Source organism: Podarcis gaigeae, assembly GCF_964106915.1.
Source record: "Podarcis gaigeae genome assembly, chromosome: 7".
Taxonomy (NCBI): Eukaryota; Metazoa; Chordata; class Lepidosauria; order Squamata; family Lacertidae; genus Podarcis; species Podarcis gaigeae.
This window is the reverse complement of record NC_139683.1, coordinates 19,794,491-19,805,979: the sequence shown is the minus strand read 5'-3', so window position 1 is coordinate 19,805,979 and position 11,489 is coordinate 19,794,491. Positions and strand designations below refer to the sequence as shown.

Sequence of the window (11,489 nt, the reverse complement as noted above, 5' to 3'; positions counted from 1 at the left end):
GTTTTTATTCCAAAATGACTCAGCTTTTATGCTTCAAACTGTGCAATATTAATATTGGCAATACTGCTGACTTCAGAGGCATCCATCCTCTTCCTCTTGAAAGGCTAAGAACGTAAGATGAGCCTCTTGGATCAGACCAGTTGCCCATCTAGTCCAGTATCCCATTCTCACAGTGGCCAACCTGTAGGAAGTCTGTAAGCTGGATATGATCACAAGAGCCCTCTGTCCACCTGTGACTCCCAGCAGCTGGTACCCAGAGGCATAATGCAGAGCATCTTATTGCACAGTGGGTAGGCTTGAAAAATAAAGGATTTCTGAGACAGGCACCTGCTTTTCAAGATTACCATATCATGTGTTTTGGGTCGCTTTTCAAGATTACCATATCATGTGTTTTGGGTCATCTGAGGCTTGCCTACTTCCCAACAAGGCAATGCCTTTTACAACTTGGGTGAGAGTTGGCTTTTCATTACAGAGCTGAGGTTTCGGTAGTCCTGAGGGCACATATCTATACACTGATTGACTAGACTTCAGAATTTCTACCTAAGGCCGAACCCTTCCCCTCTCCAAGATTCTGTACAAAAATAATAAAGCTTCTTTGCTCCAGCACAAAACATTGCTCTGGGATTTCTCACTGTACATATAAATTGGATGGTAAATTTTAAAAGAGGTTGATACCAGCAGGGTAAGTGTTGCAGCTGAAAAAAGCACCTGGGAAATGTTTGCATGTAGGGGTTGTCACCATTTCCAGAGGCATGGCTGTGTTTGTTTCATCTTGCATCTGATGAAGTGGGCTGTAGTCCATAAAAGCTTCTGCCATAATCAAACTTGGAGTCATAATAAAAAGGTTTGCCTTAGATTATCGACAAGTGTAGGAAGTTGCCTTATTACAAATCAGGCCATTGGTTTATCTAGCTCAGTATTATCTAGACTATAGGGATGTGGGTGGCGCTGTGGTCTAAACCACTGAGCCTTGGCCTTGCAGCAGTTTGAATCCCCGTGACAGGGTGAGCTCCTGTTGCTCGGCCCGTGCTCCTGCCAACCTAGCAGTTCGAAAGCACGAAGTGCAAGTAGATAAATAGGTAGCGCTCCGGCAGGAAGGTAAATGGCTTTTCCGTGCACTGCTTTGGTTCACCAGAAGCAGCTTAGTCATGCTGGCCACATGACCCAGAAGCTGTACGCTGGCTCCCTCGGCCAGTAAAGCAAGATGAGCGCCGCAACCCCAGAGTCGTCCGCGACTGGACCTAACGGTCAGGGGTCCCTTTACCTTGATTATCTAGACTGGGTACATGCATGCACACAGATCTACAATTTCTAGATACCTGAGATGACTGTTGCTGTAGAACAGCTGGTCATGGAAATGATCAGTGCTCAGGTCCCATTAAGTTAATGGTTTGACACAAAAAATGAAAAATGGCTAAAGACATATTGCAGAAAGTTTGACATGGGGTTTTTCCAGGGGGCTATATTAAAGCCAAGGAGAGCTCTTGTTCAGCTCTTGTTGAGTTAATGATTAACTAACTGATGGTTGTTTCTCTGGTAGCTAACATGTCAGTGTTGCAACTTTAGATCATGTGGGAGGTATTAAGTTGCAAAATCTCCATTTGGAAGGGAATTGCTTTTGAGTCTTTTCTCCCAATATAATGGAGTGAAGACATAAAATGAAGCTCTCCCATATTTTGTAAGATGCTGAGCCTGTGCTGGACATCACAAGACATTGTATGGACGTTTTGGATGAATCATTTACTGTATTCTGGTTTATTTTAAAGAGTTCTGCCAGTAAAAGTTTGAATAGTACTTTTGTGGGTCTGGACAATGATTTATCCCCAAAGGAGTCAGTTCTTGTGCATCCAGTCACTTCAAGCTGTGCAATATTAATATCTACAACAGCTCCTGCTTGTAGACTTCCTATAGGCACCTGGCTGGCTGCTGTGAAATCAGGATACTGGACTAGGTGGGCCATTGGCCTGATTCAACAGGTTCTTTTTACATTCTTATGGCTTAATCTTAAGTGGTCCCTATGACCTACTGTGACATAGGAGCCAACTCCTAGGGGTCACGGAGGCTTCAGCCTCCACAAGAAAATATTTGCAGGGGGCGGGCCCCCACAAAAGTTCATGGGCATTCCCATTCACATGGTGTGTGTGCACTGTGTCATGTGATCAATTATGTGGGCAGGGGTTACCTGGGCCCCAACAATATTTTATTCAAGTTGGCACCCCTGTGCTGTGAGATGTGGCTGTTTGCCATGCATGTCCCAATTCTGAATTGACCATAGGCAACTGGTTGGCCACTGTGATAACTGAATGCTGGACTAGATGGGATGCTGGTCTGATTCAGACGTTTACACTCATTGGCAACATCTCTCCAGAGTTTCACATAACAATCTTTCCTAGCCCTACCTGGAGATGCAGGGACTGAACCTGGGAACCTCTGCATTCAAAGTAGATGCTTTGAGACTAAGCTAGAGGCCCTGAACTGCTGCAATGTTCCATTGTTTCAGTATGATGCTACATGGAGTCTAGAAGCCGAGGAAGGTAGCTGAGGATATTTGGGCACTGTGCTGATCAAAGCCACTAAAAGCATGGAGAGTATATTTCAATGTTAGCAATAATAATTCTTGTATAATAAAACTGGAATACCATCAGGTTGTGGACAAAGGGTTATGTGCATAGTTAATGAATTAACATTTCAGCCTGTAGGCTGAAAGACACAGTTTCTACCTTGTAAGCCTGAAACACCTTGGAGTCATTATTGTCCCTGTTGACATGCTTTTGTAATAGCATAGTTTGCATTTTCAAGGAAAACCAAATGTTCCATATAGTCTTAAAGATGTAATTTAATTCATATCGTTTTCAGGAGGTACAAGCAATGCTTAATGGAACAATATGTGCGAGCATAAAAATAAAACTTTCATGAGAGAGAGAGAGAGAGAGAGAGAGAGAGAGAGAGAGAGAGAGAGAACACACAAGAGTTTAGCTCTGGAGTGCTGGAAGATTCCATTATTTAGATACCTAACCTTCATGTAAAGCAAAGATTTCTATATGGATCCTGAACTCATATATAATATACAATAGGAGAGAAAGCAGAAAAACCATAGCAATCCCTCAGCAACACTGAAAATTGTAACCCTGTGCCATTGACCTTAAGTAGTCCACACATTATGTATATTGGGGGTTATCAGGCTACAGGCTTGTCAGATCTGCTGCCAGTCAGAGCAGACAGCACTGAGCTACATGGACCAATGGTCTGACTCAGTAGAAGGCACCTTGTCATGTTCCACAGCATCTCCAGTTTCTACTGTGTGTCTGAAAGCCAGGTTTTCCTCAGTTAAAAGTCTCATTTATAAATGCTCACTGTGCAATTCACATACAAATTTGTCTCTTATTGCATCATTAAGCCCCCTCCTTGAAGTCACAGTGTTAGGAAAGCCTTTTCTAATCCTGTTGCAAATGAGGAAGCAGATTCACCTTCAAGCTCGTGCCTCTTGTAAAATCGGAAAACTAATCAGGGGTTTTGGTGATATGCGCTGCTGAAGTATTTGCAACTTTCTTTTGGAAAGCTTTGCTCACAGGCTTCTGTGGAGCAGTTAAAATATTGCACAAGACTGTAAGATATTCCTTCCATAATACTAAGCAATGCTGTTACCCCTTCCCTGCCCAGGAGATTCTCATTTATGTAAATAAACTTCTGCAGGCTTTCTAAGTATTTAGGTTTTTCTTCCACAGCCCTTATCAAAGGTTAACATGGTCTGTCACATCACAATGCTTCATAGTACTTTGGGAGTTATGGTGAACTGTGGTCTACTCAGATTAGACCCAACCCAATGAAATTAATGGGTGTAAAGTAGTCGTGTCTGCTCATTGCAACAGGTAGAAACACCTAAAGCAATCCAGAGTCCTGTTGCAATCAAGATTCTGAATCATACTTTTGTCACCAATTATAAGAAATTTGGCTTGGCTCACACCTTCTATTTTATTATTTATTAAATTTGTGTACAGGCCTATACCCGGAGGTCTCAGGGCAGTTCTCAAGATGGAATCGTAATCAAAAACCATAAAATACATAATCAAAAACTGAATGTGAATAATTTGAATGTGAATCTAACGAATCTGCACTTCCTGAAATGGCAGAGGACTGAAAATGCAGTTAAAATGCGGTCAGAATTATTTGAAATTCACACTTGTGTATATTTTACAATGCAGTTTTCCAACCAAATAACATGTAAACAAATGTATATGTTACGGGCAACATATTTAAAAATGCATGTGTAAGTAACATACACGAATGCACTATATTAGGGGAAATTGCTTGCAAAAAATGTGTCTGTTAGGAGAGGTGCACACTAAAATGTGTCTGCATTTCAAGAGAAGTCTCCATTGGTGTCAATGGAGACTTTTATCCCAAAGTTATGTCCTATGTCCCTTCTGTTTTGTCCCATGTCCCTCATCCCTCTTCTGCTTTTTGAGATCCATTAACTGGAGATACTAACTGGAAACATTGTGGGAAAGGACATACTATATCTGCTTTGCATGCAGAAGGTATCACATATACCTGGCATTTCCTGAAACCTTGAAATGTTGCTACCACTCAATGTAGGCGATACTGAGCTAGACTATTATAGACTATTATAGTCTAACTCAGTGTTTCCCAACCTTGTGCCTCCAGCTGTTTTTGAACTACAACTCCCATCATCCCTGACTAGCAAGACCAGTGGCAAGGGACTCTAACTCATTATATAAAACACTTTCCAAACTTGAGACCATTTGCTGTTCCAGTGAGCTATAGCTCCATCAACCATTATAAGAGTATGCAAGCAAGAAGATCAGATCTAGTGTTCTCTAGGCTGCCCTTCTTATTTTCCATTCTTAAAATGGAAGCATTCCTTGTTCATATTACAGACATTTAATGTAATTTGTTTTTCCTGTAAAAAAGCAAAAACTTGGAGACATTTGTATTTTAATAGGGGGAAAGTTGGGCTGTTTTGTAACTGGATAGTTTAATGGTCTGGGCCAAAGTGGGCCAGGTACTGTACTCCACATTAAATAAGACCTATTAAAATAAGTACACCTGAACCAGGACTCTGGTGAGATGAGGAGTCATTTCAATATCCCTCATCAGCACTTTTCCAAAGCTGAGTCTTTGCATGAGCTAGAATATTAGCTCTTTGAGTCAGCATAATGCGTCAGTTATATGTGAGTTCCCATAAAGCTGTTCAACGAGTAAGAGAATGGGAAGGCTACATCCTTGTGACATACTTTGCAGTAGCAACGAGGTGTAATGTCAACACGCAGAAGGAAGGGTGGCAGTGATGGATTAACCTTTTCTGTTTTCTTTGCCTGAAAAGTGAAAGCATCCCCCCTCCACCAGCTTCTTCCATCTGTGCACAGATGTGTAAAATAGAAAGCTGTTTTTGGTCTTAGGCCCTTGGATCTGAACTTGATGTAGAAAGCCAAGCAGGCTTTGTAGAAGTCTCTTGAAGTTCATACAGAGATAAAAGCATCTTAGAGACCAACTAAGTTTGTTTTTGGCATAGGCTTTTATGTGCATGCACACTTCTTCAGATACACTTCTATCTGAAGAAGTGTGCATGCACACAAAAGCTTATGCCAAGAACAAACTTCGTTGGTCTCTAAGGTGCTACTGGACAATTTTATATATCTCAACTGTGTCAGACCAACACGGCTGCCTACCTGAATCTAGAGATAAAAGCAGTTCAATATCTCAGAGGCTAAAACCAGAGATGATGTAGGGCTATGGCAGGGACACTTGATCACAGTAAGTGCTATTGTAGAAAATGATTCTTATTGTGGTGAGAGAGTTGTAGCTGCAAGGCCAACTCTTAGGTCAGATATAGAAGCCTGGAGTGCTACACTTGCTCACACCCCACCCACAGTCTAAGGCTCCCCAACTCTAGCATGGGAGGTTCAATGAACCTGTATTTTTTCAATTCAGTGGGCATTTTTATATGTTATGCAGCATGCTGGCAGGATGTAGGGGGTTGTGTCCAAATTTTGCCCTATGCACAACAGGTCCATTTCATAGGCTTATTAATTCCAATGGGTCTACTCTAGATATAATCCCTGGTCATGAACTTGCCGCATTGAAATATCATGCAAATTCGTTTCTACCTACGGAACGGTGTGTTATATAACCCTAGAAATTGCTACACAACTCCATCTGTCCTGCTGAAGAAGAACATCCTACATTGGGAGGGAGAGGTAGGATTTCTCTGGAGACGCAGAATTATGGCTATCACAACATAATGTGCAAACAAGCCTAAGGTATGTTAGAGACTTCTTTGCATTTTTGAAATTACTGTGGTAATTTACCTTCATTTCCCCAGAGTGTAATTGAAGAATTCCCAGGGGTCTCCATGCTGGGAATGGTACGCCATATGTTTACCCTTAGGAGGTCATGCAAAACTCTATTCTAGCTCCTAATTGATAGAATTACTTTATCACTTTCTCCCAGAGCCATTAAGAATAGTTAGAATCCATCTCAAAATGGGAAGCAGAATTATTTTCACTACATTAAGGCTAGAAAGAAGAAGAAAATCAAGCGAAAGTACCAGAAAAACCATGAGGAAAGTTACACATTTCTCTAGGAGGCAGAGGCGCCATGTTCTTAAGAGGATTGAGGGGGCCCATGTGTGATGCCCTGCATTGCCACCATGACATCATGGGTGCACCACTATGACATCAAGCATGTGGTGCTGTGTGCCTCTGTGCAATGTCATGAGTTGTGTGTGGCATTGCATGACACCCTGACATGGCACACATGATGCTGTGAGGAGCCAAGGGGGCAGAGCCAAACACCCCCTGAATATTGAGGGAGCTCAGCCCCCTCAAAAATACTTTAGGGGGGCTGAAACTGCCTCAGTCCCTAGGAGTTGATGCATCTGCTAGGAGGTAAGTTTGTAGATGGGACCAAGAATGAATACAGCCCCCAACACACTTTGAGGTTCCTCAGAATGCCAGTTCACTCTTTTGGAGCAGATCAGTATGCAGATGATACCCAGCTCTACCTCTCTTTTAAATCAGAACCAGTGAAGGCGGTGAAGGTCCTGTGTGAGTGTCTGGAAGCGGTTGGAGGATGGATGGCAGCTAACAGATTGAGGTTGAATCCTGACAAGACAGAAGTACTGTTTTTGGGGGACAGGAGGCGGGCAGGTGTGGAGGATTCCCTGGTCCTGAATGGGGTAACTGTGCCCCTGAAGGACCAGGTGCGCAGCCTGGGAGTCATTTTGGACTCACAGCTGTCAATGGAGGCACAGGTCAAATCTGTAACCAGGGCAGCTGTTTACCAGCTCCATCTGGTACGTAGGTTGAGACCTATCTGCCTGCAGACTGTCTCGCCAGAGTGGTACATGCTCTGGTTATCTCCCGCTTGGACTACTGCAATGCGCTCTACGTGGGGCTACCTTTGAAGGTGACCTGGAAACTGCAACTAATCCAGAATGCAGCAGCTAGACTGGTGATTGGGAGCGGCCGCCGAGACCATATAACACCGGTCTTGAAAGACCTACATTGGCTCCCAGTACGTTTCCGAGCACAATCCAAAGTGTTGGTGCTGACCTTTAAAGCCCTAAACGGCTTTGGTCCAGTATATCTGAAGGAGCGTCTCCTCCCCCATCGTTCTGCCCGGACACTGAGGTCCAGCTCCGAGGGCCTTCTGGCGGTTCCCTCACTGCGAGAGGCCAAGTTACAGGGAACCAGGCAGAGGGCCTTCTCAGTAGTGGCGCCCGCCCTGTGGAACGCCCTCCCATCAGATGTCAAAGCGATAAACATCTACCTGACATTCAGAAGACATCTGAAGGCAGCTCTGTTCAGGGAAGTTTTTAATATGTGACATTTTAGTGTATCTTTCATCTTTGTTGGAAGCCTCCCAGAGTGGCTGGGGAAACCCAGCCAGATGGGCGGGGTACAAATAATAAATTATTATTGTTATTGTTATTGTTATTGTTATTGTTATTGTTATTGTTATTATTATTCCCATAATTCCAAAACAAACAGAAAAAGGCGAAGAAATGTTTTCCCATATAGTGCACAACAGTCCCTACAAGCAAAGTCCACTTCCTTCATAATCCATACTGCCATTCTTTCATCACAAGCAACCATTGTAAATGTGCTTCTTCTTAATAGTGATGAACTAGTGCTGGCTTTGGTCCTGACTTAATTATAACTCTGAGCCCTGGGACTTCAGATGCAATGCTAGCAAAGGGGTGGTATTTCTTGATGACCTTTCCATTCTCTTGACTTTTTGCTGGGCGTATGCTAGACTGTGGCTTTCTGCAACATTGTAATTAATGCATCAATTATTAGGGGTTGCAAGCTGTTCCCTCCCACCTTTCCATGTTGGAAGCCTATTGCAAAACCGCTGAGGACACTTGGAGGAAAAATGGGACGGTGGACGTGTGAGCGAACAGAGACTTTAATCACACTGGTTTGGAAAAGCAGCTGCATTTCTGAGCCTAGATTTGTTGTTGTGATTTTAAATCCTTAACCATCTCAGTAGCTGTCATGTTTCTGGGGGCGGGGGGATATAAATACAGATGAGTGATGAAACTCTGGTTCCGAATTTCTCATTAATTCCCCAAGTGTTTTAACAACCAATCCCTTTTCAAAGGGAACTCTGGGAATTGTAGCTCTCAGGAGGAGAACAGGGTTTCCTAACAACTCTCAGCACATTTAACAAACTACAGCTCTGAGAATTATTTGGGGCAGCCATGACTGTTTAAAATGGTACCATAGTGCTTTAAATATAAATGCAGCACAGTACTCGGCCTTGGCTGGGGAGGGCGGGGTATAAATAAAACTTATTATTATTATTATTATTATTATTATTATTATTATTACTACTACTACTACTACTACTACTACTACTACTACTACTACAACAGCTTTGAGGATATCAGTGCATGGACTTGACTGCCCACTCTATTCCTATCCATAAACAATCCCAGGTGGCAAACCCAACAAAACTGATAGATTTTATTGACATCCCAGTACCTCTGACAATATACAGGAAGGATGACAAGTAGCACACAGTCAATTTATAGCTTGTGTATTTCTGTAGCTATTGGCACTATCCCTATAGTGGTTCCAACTGGTTCCAAAATATAAAAATTCAGGTTTCATAAAATGTTCCTGAGGATTTTTTTAAAAAATTCAAATGCTAGTTTAAGTCTGAAACATGGAACATCATATCTGATACAGATCAAAAGCAGAATAGAAACAGATGGTTTGGAAAACGTGCATTTCCTCCTGCTAATTCAAATATTAATGTCTCCTCTCGGGAAGCTTCTGTTGATTGTGTCTGGCATCTAAAGCAAGAATTTCAAAAGGGGAGGGGAATTCATCTTCTCCCCAGAGACAGTTCACCAACACTGTCCTTTTAGACAAAACAACCAAGTCTCTGCCATTAACATCTTAATTAATCTCCAGGCACAACTTCCTCAGCAGAGATGCATGTCGCATGAACGAGACCAAATTCACTCCAAAGGACAAGCAGATTTTTGAAGAGATCTACCTAAATGGCAGGATGAGCATGGATAGACCCGCCAGTCCTTTGTTTTTTCATCAAACAGAGAACCTTTCAGCACAGCATATGGTTTATATTCTCAGGATGCTTATCTAGCATAAAAACAGCAACAACAACACTTCAAGTGACCTTTCTGTTCATGCAACACTAGATTCCATTATTTCTCAACACAGTTTCATATAGGCATGATCCTTTTATCTATTTATTACGAACGCCTTCAATCCCCAGCTTCAAAACCATGCCCTTACCAAAACCACCAGAGAAATCCTTAAGAACTAGGCATTTAGAAAACCTGGCTTTAGATTGCTGCTTGCAGCCCAGCCCTGACACAATCTGAATAGGGATGGAGGAGAAATTTGGTCCACGTTTTTTCAGCCCAAGAACTGCTGTATCATTCAGGCCAATTGCCCATCAAGTCCAGCATCCTGTCCTCACAGTGGCCAACCAGATGCCTGCAGGAAACCCATAAGCAGGAGGGCTTTCCACTCCTGCAGTTTATGCCTTTTTTCCCCCAAGGTGGCATCAGGGGAAGTAGAATGACTTGCAATTGTGTGCCAAGGCACCCATGCCCCAAAGTTCCCAAGAGAACAATTCACACTCAGAAACAAAGTATTTTGGTTTATGGGTTCAAATAGGCCACAACTTTACTGGTTACAGATGTGAGAAGTTTGGCTTAGGCATTGGGGTGAAGCCAAGCTATGATTTGACTCCTGCTCATCTGCAGGGAGTCCACTTGAGGCTAAACCACCAATAGGCAGCACCCTATGACTTCAAATAGGGGCACCCCGAAGGGTTCCCGTAGGGGCTGTGACATGGCCCTAGCCCATGTTCAGGCATCGGACAGGATTCACACCCCAGATCCCTTTAACAGGATACTCTTACTAAGGAGGGGCAGGCAAAGGCTACAAATTCCTCTCCATCCAAATGAAGGCTTACCCAATGCCTAACCTCACAAAAGTTGTGATGATTGCTACTAGGTAGGCAAAAACCAAATGGCCAGTGCCAATTTGCCAAGTGAAAAAATTCCTACATGGCCCCAACAATATGACCGACAATTGTCCATAGGAAGGTCATATCCGAGCAATGCATAAAAAGAGGGTCGGTGGGTTGGGTGATCCAGGGATGGGGCGAGTGAGTGGGTGTCGGCCAGCCGCACCGTGGTTAAATCTTCCGCAGCCACACATACTCTGGAAGCTGATTGGCTGGGGGCTGTCCCACAAGGGGCAGATCCCTCAGCAATGATGATGCGGCCGGCATGACGCAGGAGAGAGGCAGCAACCTTCCACCCTTAGGCTGGTATGCTATTGGGACCCGGCTGCCTTGCCGCAACGCTGCCCACTGGAAAAAGGTGAGTGGACCTAGCAGACTAGCAAATCAACTCAATGCAACGCTCCCAAACTTGCTGGAGGAATGCAATGTCTTCTTATGTACACTGTATCTTTGCTTTGCAAAAAAAGTGAGCACCAGAACCCACAGGATGCCCACAAAATGGATGAACTGAAAAGCAATGTAAAGTGTGTATTTCTGTAAAAAGTGCATACAAAATGTGGGCAAATTTAATGTGGCGTTTTTGAAATAATCCACAAAAAAGTAGAACAGAATGGACCCACAGTTGATCGACTGAAATGGGACAGAATAAGCTGATCAGTGCATCCCAAGCCTGCAGGAAGTGAACCAGGAGTAGAGATGGAAGGAAAAAAAATCAATTCTTGATAGATTCATGCAGGGTATATGGCAGTTCCAACCCAACTGTTCTCATCTTGCATTGACTAACTCTTGCATTGAGTGTTCTCTTGTTTTTGAGCCTCCTGTGTCAGGGTTTTTTTTAAGTCCACTAATGATGTGTAAAATTGTACACCTAAAAGTACATATATTAAACATATGCTGCATATAAAAGAGTCAAGCCCTATGAAGTACTATATTTCTGCAACATAATTTTATACATATTA

The 11,489-nt window shown here is 43.0% G+C and overlaps 1 long non-coding RNA gene across 1 annotated transcript; it reads left to right on the top strand.

Moving 5' to 3' along the window:
• The first annotated feature begins 6,784 nt into the window (after positions 1–6,784).
• LOC310849363 lies at positions 6,785–9,729 on the top strand. The gene is made up of 2 exons (XR_014566899.1): positions 6,785–6,908; positions 9,444–9,729. It is a non-coding gene; the product is annotated as an uncharacterized lncRNA (long non-coding RNA).
• Positions 9,730–11,489: the final 1,760 nt, after the last annotated feature.